The sequence below is a fragment of the Rhinopithecus bieti genome, unplaced genomic scaffold (genome assembly GCF_001698545.2).
Source record: "Rhinopithecus bieti isolate Rb0 unplaced genomic scaffold, ASM169854v2 scaffold_51227, whole genome shotgun sequence".
NCBI classification, from domain to species: Eukaryota; Metazoa; Chordata; class Mammalia; order Primates; family Cercopithecidae; genus Rhinopithecus; species Rhinopithecus bieti.
This window is the reverse complement of record NW_016820844.1, coordinates 378,764-388,732: the sequence shown is the minus strand read 5'-3', so window position 1 is coordinate 388,732 and position 9,969 is coordinate 378,764. Positions and strand designations below refer to the sequence as shown.

General features: G+C 45.4%; 1 non-coding gene across 1 annotated transcript; it reads right to left on the bottom strand.

Moving 5' to 3' along the window:
* Positions 1-797: 797 nt before the first annotated feature.
* On the bottom strand, positions 798-871 carry TRNAI-AAU (transfer RNA isoleucine (anticodon AAU)). The gene has a single exon. It is a non-coding gene; the product is annotated as a tRNA-Ile (tRNA).
* Between the last annotated feature and the right edge of the window lie 9,098 nt (positions 872-9,969).

Genomic DNA, 9,969 nt, shown 5'->3' with positions numbered 1-9,969 from the left:
AAAATCAATATGATCTCTTTCAAAAGCTTAAAATATGTCAAAATAGTGTCATCTCAGAAAGTTTTTTTCGCAAAATAATACAAGATATTATCGAATTCTTATTTTTCCCATTCCTAAAATCACCCACGCACCTCACTGAATTTCCTTTAAAAACTCTCCATCCTGGCCTGGCGCGGTGGCTCACGCCTGTAATCCCAGTACTTTGGGAGGCCAAGGCAGGAGGATCACCTGAGGTCAGGAGTTCAAGACCAGCCTGGTCAACACGACGAAATCTCGTCTCTACTAAAAATACAAAAATTAACCAGGCGTGGTGGCACACTCCTGTAATCCCAGGGACTTGGGAGGCTGAGGCAGGAGAATTGCTTGAACCTGGGAGGTGGAGGTTGCAGTGAGCCAAGATCATGCCACTGCACTCCAGTCTGGGCGTCAGAGCAAGAATCTGTCTCAAAAACAAACAAAACAAACAAACAAAAACCTCTTCATCCTAACTGGTATATTGTTTCTTCAAAAGAGCAGAAAACGTACAAATCTAATGCTTGTCTAGCTATTGCAACCACATTTACAAATGGATAGGCAGAACTCCGGAGTAAGCTAGGTGGGGTCGATTTAAAAAAAAAAAAAAGAAAAAAAGAATGGTGAAGTAAAGAAAAAAATTCCTGTCTAGCTAGTGCAACTACATTTATAAACGGAGAGGCGAGGCTCAGGAGTTTGATGTAAAAGCCAACTTTACAAGCGAGGTGTGGTCAGTTTAAAGTAAAACGAAAAGGAAGGGAGGGGAAAAAAAAAAGACGACGAAGTGGCCCGTACGGGGGTCGAACCCGCGACCTTGGCGTTATTAGCACCACGCTCTAACCAACTGAGCTAACCGGCCATCTTGGTGGGTGAACTTCTTCTTATGTTTATTTAAATCATATCCGATCCATGTCCTCTGATGTTTTTCTTTGTAACAGAAATGTTACTTTCCCTTTCATTAATAAAATATATTTTTTTAAGAAAAAGAGAACTCCTCCCTGTAGGCACAGGTAAACTATGCTTTTTCAGGGAAAACAATCTCAAACCACTGATTTTGACTGGAGAAAACTCAGATTCAACGACCCCAAGCAGGGCTTCCTTCCCCTCACCAGGTGAAGGACTCAGAACAAACCAAAAAGCAACTCCAAGCTTGCGATCGCTGCCAGTTCCTCACGGAACCGACCGCTGAGCCGCCGCAGGTTCGGAGGACTCGGAGGGTGCTGATTCCTCTCTGCTCCTTGAGAGACCATTCCAGCCAGGTGGGCTCTTCGGCCTCGGAACCTAGGAAAGTGCACTCTCGCCTCCTGGCCTCGCTATGGTTCCGCAGTCATCAGGACCCGAAATTCACAGCTATGCGTCCTAAGCTTGAAGCTCCACAAACCATAAAATCAGACTTGGCCCTGCATTCCCGGGCGCCGGGCACTTGGTGAGTGCCGGGCTGGGATCGGCATAAATGAAAGGACCAGCGGGACGGCTCTTTTCAAGAGTCTCTGACTCCTTACGTCCCGGGAAGACCAAGGCCCCCAATTCTAAGACAAGGGAAGTCACCATTATCTACACCAATGATAAACGCCGGTATCTGGGAGGAACTGAGCCCAGGACTGGGTCAGGCAACTCAGCGTGTTGGCACGACTAAGTTCCTTTTCAATGACTCAACTTTCTGGTCATAAATTGTAAAAGTTGTACATCAGTCCTACCCCCTCCCTGCCCCCCCACACACACACCTTCTTTTTTTTCGCAAATCCAGCTTTTACCCTATTTGCAAAAGTTTAAGTCTTAGCCAGTTGGGATCAGCTTAGATTGTGTGGTCCAACCCCAGCCAACAGCGGAAGGACACAGAAACGGGAACTGCGTTAGGATTAAAAACTCCTTCCCTCCTTTGTTTGGTGTGCTCTTGCAATTGTAACAGGCAAGGAGCACCCTTCTGTAGAAGTAAAGGTGCCTTGCTGAGGAATCTTCCGTCTAAGTGCGGATTTCTTTTGGCTACACCGAGCACTTGTTTCCAGCAGATCTTAGGGACTCGTCCGGGATCCCATTCTCCTTCAAGAGGGGTTAGCGATTATCTTTCATGGGAAGACGTGTCCCACTGACTCGTTGTGGTGGCCCCAGGAGCGGAGGATCGAGTCCCGCCCGAAGTGACGAATAAATCCAGACTCTTAGCAACTCGGGCAGTGGGAGGATCCTTAAGAATTCTGTGAGACCAGTCTGACCAATACGGTGAAACCCTATCTTTACTGAAAATACAAAAATTAGCCAGGCGTGGTGGTGCGCGACCGTAGTCCCAGCTACTTGGGAGGCTGAGGCAGGAAAATCACTTGAACCCGGGAGGTAGAGGTTGCAGTGAGCCGAGATCATGCCACTGCACTCCAATCTAGGCGACAGAGCGAGACTCCGTCTCAAAAAATAAATAAATAAATAAAATAAAATCAAAAGGATTCCATGGCAACCACAGGAAACACTGTGCACAGACCAAGGTAAGAAAAGTCGCTATTGGGGCGGCAAAGTATTCCTTGGTGGTCGGGGTCTCTGGACGTTGAAAGCGTGTGAGTGAGACGCACCACTGCGCGCGAGGCGAGTGCGGAGTCCAGATTTGGTTCCGTGGTCACCTCATACGGATTAGAGCGGTTTTCCAATCAGGGGATTCTACCTACCTGCCAAGAGGGGCCTAAAATTCCCACAAGGGAAGCAGCCAATAAGGACGAAGTGAGTGCTGAGGAGAGAAACCTCCAGTGGGAAACGGGGAGGTTGAGCCTCTAAGACACTGGAGTGCAAGAGATCTCTACTCTAATATTATGGATTAAGCCTCACCAACCTCCAGGATGGGAAATACCCCAAGTAAGACAGAGACTCTAAAAGGCCAAGCAGACAATAAAATTCCCCTGACAGTCCCCTAGGCATTATGTTAAAATACTGGAAGGATAATGAAAGGACCAGACCCGAGAAAAGACAGCAAATGATAAAGTATTGCTGTTTTATTTGGACTAAGGAACCCATCCTCAGACTTTCAGTCTTTTGGCCAAAGTTTGGGTCGGAGGAGGACTGGACATGCCAACTCCTGATCCAGTATGTCAATGATAAGAGCCCAGTTTCTCAAGAGGAGATAGATTATGCTCTATGTTGGAGACAGGACCTGTCCTTCTCTACCCTCTAAAGGACGAAAAAGCAAAGCCAAACTCAAAACCCCCCAAAGACAACCTAGCTAAGTCATATTCTATATCCAAAGATACATGGGATCCTCTGGGCCACCTTGCCCCACCTACCCCTCCCCCCAAAACTGAACATCAGCCCTTCCCCCACCTACCCCTCTGCCCCAAGCTGAAAACTCGGTCCCTACCCCATATAACCCTGCCCCATGGGCCTTGACACCCCACACCCATGCTGGACAGCCACTTGAACATGCCCCTCCCTTAGGAAAGCTCTGACGGGAAATAGAACAATACCAAAGGGATATTCAAAACTTTCCTTTTCTCTCTTCTTCAAAGAAGTCTGTTCCAACCTTTTTTCCCTTAAGGGAAGTACCACTAGGAGGAGTGGATATTGGCTTCGAAAATGCCCCCTTATCTGGTTCAGAGGTTAGAAATCTAAAAAGGGAATTCAAACCACTGTTAGATGACCCTTTTGGAGTCTCAGATCAAATTTACCAATTTCTGGGGCCACAACTGTATACCTGGGCTGAATTAATGTCTATTCTAGGTATTCTCTTCTCAGAAGAGGAAAGAACCATGATCTGCAAGGCCGCTATGATAGTCTGGGAGTGCAAGCACCCCCTGGTCAGAATGTCCTTGCAGCAGAGCATAAATTCCTGGCCCAGAACCCTCAATGGGATAACAACAATGCAGCTCACAGGGAAAACATGAGAGATGTCAGGGATATGATAATTAAGGGATTCAGGAATCAGTTCTTCGAACCCAAAATATTTCCCGACCATTTAATGTACAGCAAGAGAAAGATGAAGGGCCCATGGAATTCTTCAACAGATTTAAGGAACAGATAAGAAAATACGCAGGTTTGGACATAGAGGACCCACTAGGACAAAGGATGTTAAAGCTCCACTTTGTCACCAATAGTTGGCCGGACACTATAAAGAAATGACAAAAGACAGAAAATTGGAAAGACCGTCCCATAGAGGAACTTTTAAGAGAGATCCAAAAGGTATATGTACAGAGGGGTGAGGAAAGGCAGAAGCAAAAGGCAAAAATTATACTGTTCACCCTACAACAGGGAACTTTTCAACAGGCATCCCAGGAAAATAGAACTTGTAAACCTTCTGAGTACCAGGCTGCCAGACCCTATAAAGGAAGCAAAGGGATGAAACTTGAGAATCAGGGAACCGGGAGGCAGAGAAGGAAAAACAGATGTTTCAGGTGTGGAAAGCCAGGACATTTTAAGAGGGAATGTCCTGAATGGGAGAGGGAAAAGAAAGTCCTTTCACTCATGACATTTGAAGAACAGTGGGCTCAGGGGTTCTACATCTTCCATCTTGAGTCCCACCAAGAGCCCTTGATAAATTTAACAGTGGGACCCAAATTGGAAATAGTCAGTTTTCTAGTCAATTAGGGAGCAGCTGGCTCCTGCCTATGTTTTCTCCCATCAGGTTTATCCTGTTCAGCAGAATACCTTACTGTCTCAGAAGTTAAAGGGGAAGGATTCAGAGCAAAACTTCTAGAGGAAACCAAAGTCAAATATAAGAATAAGTTGGTTGCTACTAAGTTCTTGTTAATTCCTGAAGCAGGAACTAATTTATTAGGAAGGGACTTAATGTTAAGGTTAAGCATAGGCCTATATGTTAATCAAGGAAAACTCCTTACTTCCTTAAACCTACTCACCACTTCAGAAGAAAGCCGCATCCATCCCAACATATGGTCGAAGGAAGGGAATCGAGGAAAGCTATGGGTTCCTCCAATTCATGTCAAATTAAAAACTCCTGGGGAAGTAGTGAAAAGAAAATGATACCCTACTCCCTTGGAAGCCAGAATAGGTTTAAAACCTGTAATTGAAAGCCTTGTCCACTATGGGCTCCTTGAACCCTGTATGCCCCCTTATAACATTCCAATATTGCCTGTAAGGAAGTGAGACGGGTCATACCAGCTAGTGCAAGACCTCTGGGCTATTTACCAAATAGTTCAGACCACCCACCCTGTTGTTCCCAATCCTTACACCATTTTCAGTAGAACCCCGCACAACCACCAATGGTTCACGGTGATAGATTTAAAAGATGCCTTTTGGGCTTGCCCTTTAGCAGAGGACAGCTGGGACATATTTGCCTCTGAGTGGGAGGACCCTCACTCTGGTCGAAAACAGCAGTACCGATGGACAGTCTTGCCCCAAGGGTTTACAGAGTCCCCAAATCTATTTGGTCAAATTTTAGAGCAAGTCCTAGAAAACTTCTCCCTGCCTTCATCCATATGCCTACTCAAATACGTAGATGTCCTGCTCATTTCAGGAGATAACAAGGATAAAGTAACAGCAATTTCAGTTAACTTCCTAAATTTCCTAAGGGGACAAGGATTATGGGTCTCAAAGAACAAACTCCAATTCATAGAACCTGAGGCAAAATATCTAGGACACCTAATCAGTAAAGGTGAACGAAAGATAGGACCCGAATGAATTGAAGGTATCGTATCTTTGCCTTTACCTGAAACAAAGCAGGAACTTAGGAAATTCTTAGGATTGGTTGGATGTCATCTGTGGATTGACTCTTACGCCTTAAAACAAAGCCCCTATATCAAAACTCACTCAAGAAGGACCAGACCCCTTCCTTTGGACCCCATCAGAGATCCAACAAGTAAAAGAATTAAAACACCTACTTGTAACTGCCCCTGTTCTAACCTTGCCCTCTTTAGAACAGCCATTCCACCTTTTCGTTAATGTAAGCAAAGGAGTGGCCTTAGGGGTACTCACCCAAAAACACGGAGGCCACCGGCAGCCCTCAGTCTTTCTGTCAAAAATCCTTGACCTAGTAACCCGGGGATGGCCCGAATGTGTCTAATTCATAGCAGCAACTGCCTTGCTAACAGAAGAAAGCAGGAAAACAACCTTTGGGAGAAACCTCATCGTAAGTGCCCCTCATCAAGTCAGAACCATTCTTAATCAGAAGTCAGGGAGATGGCTCACTGTTTCAAGGATTTTGAAATATGAAGCTATCTTATTAGAGGGAGATAACCTAACACTAACCACTGACAATTCACTCAATCCCACTGCTTTCCTAACAGGAAATCCAAACCAGGAGGAACATGAGCATAACTGCTTAGATCTAATCAGTTTTCAAACTACAGTCAGACCACATCCAGGTGCAAAACCCCCTTCCAAACAGGGTGTCACCTCTTTATAGACCTCCCGGGTCATTGAAGGAAAAAGGCACAACGGGTACTCCGTAGTTGATAGGGAAACCCTCACAGTGGTAGAGTCAGAAAGACTGCCAAATAAGTGGTCTGCCCAAACGTGTGAACTCTTTGCATTAAACCAAGCCTTAAAATCCCTGCAGAATCAGGAAGGAACTATTTACATATACTCCAAGTATTCCTTAGGAGTAGTCCATACCTTTAGAAAAGATCTGGACTGAACGAGGCCTCATCAATAGCAAGGGCCAAGGTTTGGTCCACAAGGAATTAATTATGCAAGTACTAGAAAATCTTCAGCTGCTGGAAGAGATTGCAGTTGTCCATGTCCCAGGACACCAAAATAACCCATCTTTTGAAAGCTGGGGAAATAACCTTGCAGATTAAGTAGCTAAGCAAGCTGCCTCTTCCCAAGAGGCACACATTTTCCATCTAACCCCTTGTCTTCCCCCTCCAGTTGTGATCTCCATCTTCTCCCCCACAGACCAAGAAAAACTTAAGAAAATAGGAGCTAAGGAAAGCCCAAAGGGGAAGTGGGTATGAAAAGATGGAAGGGAAATGCTGTCTAAACCCCTCACGAGGGAAGTATTGTCACAGCTTCACCAAGGAACTCAATGGGATCCTCAAGCTGTGTGCAATGCTGTCCTTAGAGTCTATGGATGTGTAGGGACATATACCCTCACTAGGCAAGTGGTGAACAGTTGCAAGTGGCGGATGGTGCAGAAAAACTAATAAGCAAACCCTAAAGAGGCAACCTCCTGGGGGAAGAAACCCAGGAATGAGGCCGTTCCAAAGCATCCAAGCTGACTACACGGAAATGCTCCCAATAGGCTATCTTAAGTATTTACTAGTAATAGTTGACTATCTCACCCACTGTTCCCAAGCACAACAACCAGTAATGCAGTCAAAGCCCTGTTGGAACATATCATACCCAGGTTTGGACTAATAAAGAACACTGATTTGGACAATGGGACCCACTTCACTGCACACATCATTAAGGGACTAACCCAAGCACTAGGAATAAAATGGGAATATCATACTCCCTGGCACCCGCCCTCATCAGGGAGGGTTGAAAGAAAGAATCAAACTCTAAAAAATCACCTAACCAAATTAATCTTCGAAACCCAGTTACCATGGACAAAATGCCTTTCCATTGCCTTACTAAGAATCTGAACTGCCCCTCGAAAAGATGTTGGCCTGTCCCCTTATGAAATGGTCTATGGGCTGCCTTATCTAAATTCCACTACTGACTACATTTGAAACAAAAGATCAGTTTCTCAAAAACTATATATTTGGTCTGTCTTCCACCCTTTCCTCCCTCAGGACTCAAGGCCTCCTAGCATAAACTCCACCCCTCGAATTCCCAGTTCACCAACACCAACCTTATCAAAAGTTGGAAAGAGGGAAAGCTCGAACCAACCTGGGAGGGACCTTATCTAGTACTCCTAATGACTGAAACAGCAATCTGAATGGCTGAAAAAGGATGGACCCACCACACTCAAGTAAAAAAGACCCCACCCCTTGCAAAGTCATGGACTGTCGGTCGACAGCCCCCAAACTAACATTCAAAAGAGTTTAATCTGTCTTTTTCTTCTTCCTTTAGCTACCCAAGGACGTCTTACCATCAATATAACCCAATTACCCTCCCCCGAAACGATTACATTTGATGCCTGTCTTGTCATGCCTGGCAGGGATCTCCAAAGTAAAAGACAGCTAGCCTCTTCAGAAAAGTACCTTTGTCCCTCCAGGATAGACTGTACTGCCTACAAAACTGGCGCTTGCATGAACGGGCATGAACCTGGCATTAGTGGTTTTGCTATACTTGGGGAGATGTTACATGGACTACCAAGTGTCAGGGCTGGACCTCCTCAGAGGGTTGCATCACCCTAAAACCCTACCTCCACTTCACCAAAAGAACCACCCCCTCTAATTGCCAATCTCACCATTGCAACCCAGTACTTATCTCTATTAAGATCCCTACTTCCACCAACCCTACACCCACTTTAGAGCGCTTTTATGGCCTAGGAGCAGATGTCATTGGAAAGGACCCTATAGGCTTCTTTGAAATGTGCTTTGCTCCTCCTTCTCCATCTTCCACCATTACCCCTCCCACACAATCGAATCATTTCTTGCTTCATGCCTAACGACAAAACCAAAGTAGCTATAGTAGACATCAAGGACTTGAAGCAAACCCTAGCCATAGAAACCAGGTATCAAGATATAAATGCCTGGCTGGAATGGATTAAATATTCCATTTGCATTCTAAATAAAAGTGATTGTTACGCTTGTGTAACAGGCAGGCCATGAAACCCAAATTGTTCCCTTCCCACTCGGATGGGCCAACCAACCAGGAATGGATTGTATGGTAGGTCTCTTCCAGCACCCCACAGCCTGGGGAAACAAGTCATGCACCATCTTTCACTACTTTTCCCAAAGGTAAAGAGCCCTATGGAACAGCCCCCAAGGGCCCTTCAATCTCCAGCTCTCAATACCAATTTTACCTTGTGTCTCTCACGGCAAGGGAAACATTTGACATTCCTGGAAACCTGACGGGATGCAGTGGGCCTAAACTTTTTCAAGAACTAACCACTCAGTCAGCCCCAGTCTATCCCTGAGCAGATGTGTGGGACCTAGTTTATCCCCGAGCAGTATTGTGGGGGACCAACATTGGCTACACTGCCAAGCAACTGGAGCAGCACTTGTGCTCTGATCCAATTAGCCATCCCTTTCACCTTGGCATTTCATCAACCAGACAGGAAGCAAGTAACCCGAAGAAAAAGAGAAGCCCCTTTTTCTTCTTTGACCTGCACGTTACATAGACAGTATCGGGGTCCCACAGGGGTACCAAATGAATTCAAAGCTTAAAACCAAATAGCCACCGGGTTTGAGTCTATCTTATTCTGGTGGTCCACTATTAACAAAAATGTATACTGGATAAATTATATATACTACAATCAACAGCAATTTGTCAATTATACCAGAGATGCCACAAAAGGAATAGCTGAACAGTTAGGCCCTACCAGCCAGATGGCCTGGGAAACCAGAATAGCCCTTGACATGATGTTAGCTGAAAAGGGCAGAGTCTGTGTCATGATCGGGGTCCAGTGTTGTACTTTTATTCCTAATAATACAGCCCCCAACGGGACAATCACAAAAACCTTACAAGGCCTTACCACCCTAGCAAGTGAATTAGCAGAAAACTCTGGAATAGATGACCCCTTTATGGGCCTGATGGAAAGGTGGTTTGGAAAATGGAAGGGACTCATGACCTCAATCTTTACCTTCCTCGCAATTGTTACACATGTACTCATCCTTGTGGACTGCTGTATCATACCTTGTATTCATGGGTTAACCCAAAGGCTCATAGAAGCAGCTCTCACAAAAACCTCCCCCACCTCTCCCTCTCTGTATTCAGATAAGCTCTTGCTCCTAGATAATCAAGAAGAACAAAAAAAAACCAAATCCTGCTGAAGAAATTTGAAGAGGAAGAACTGTAAAACAGAAGAGGGGAAATGGTTGGGACAAACAAGTTCCTCTTCAAAGACTCAACTTTCTGGTCATAAGTTGTAAAAGTTGTAAATCAGTCCTACTCACTGCCACCCCCCGTCCCCTCCACCCT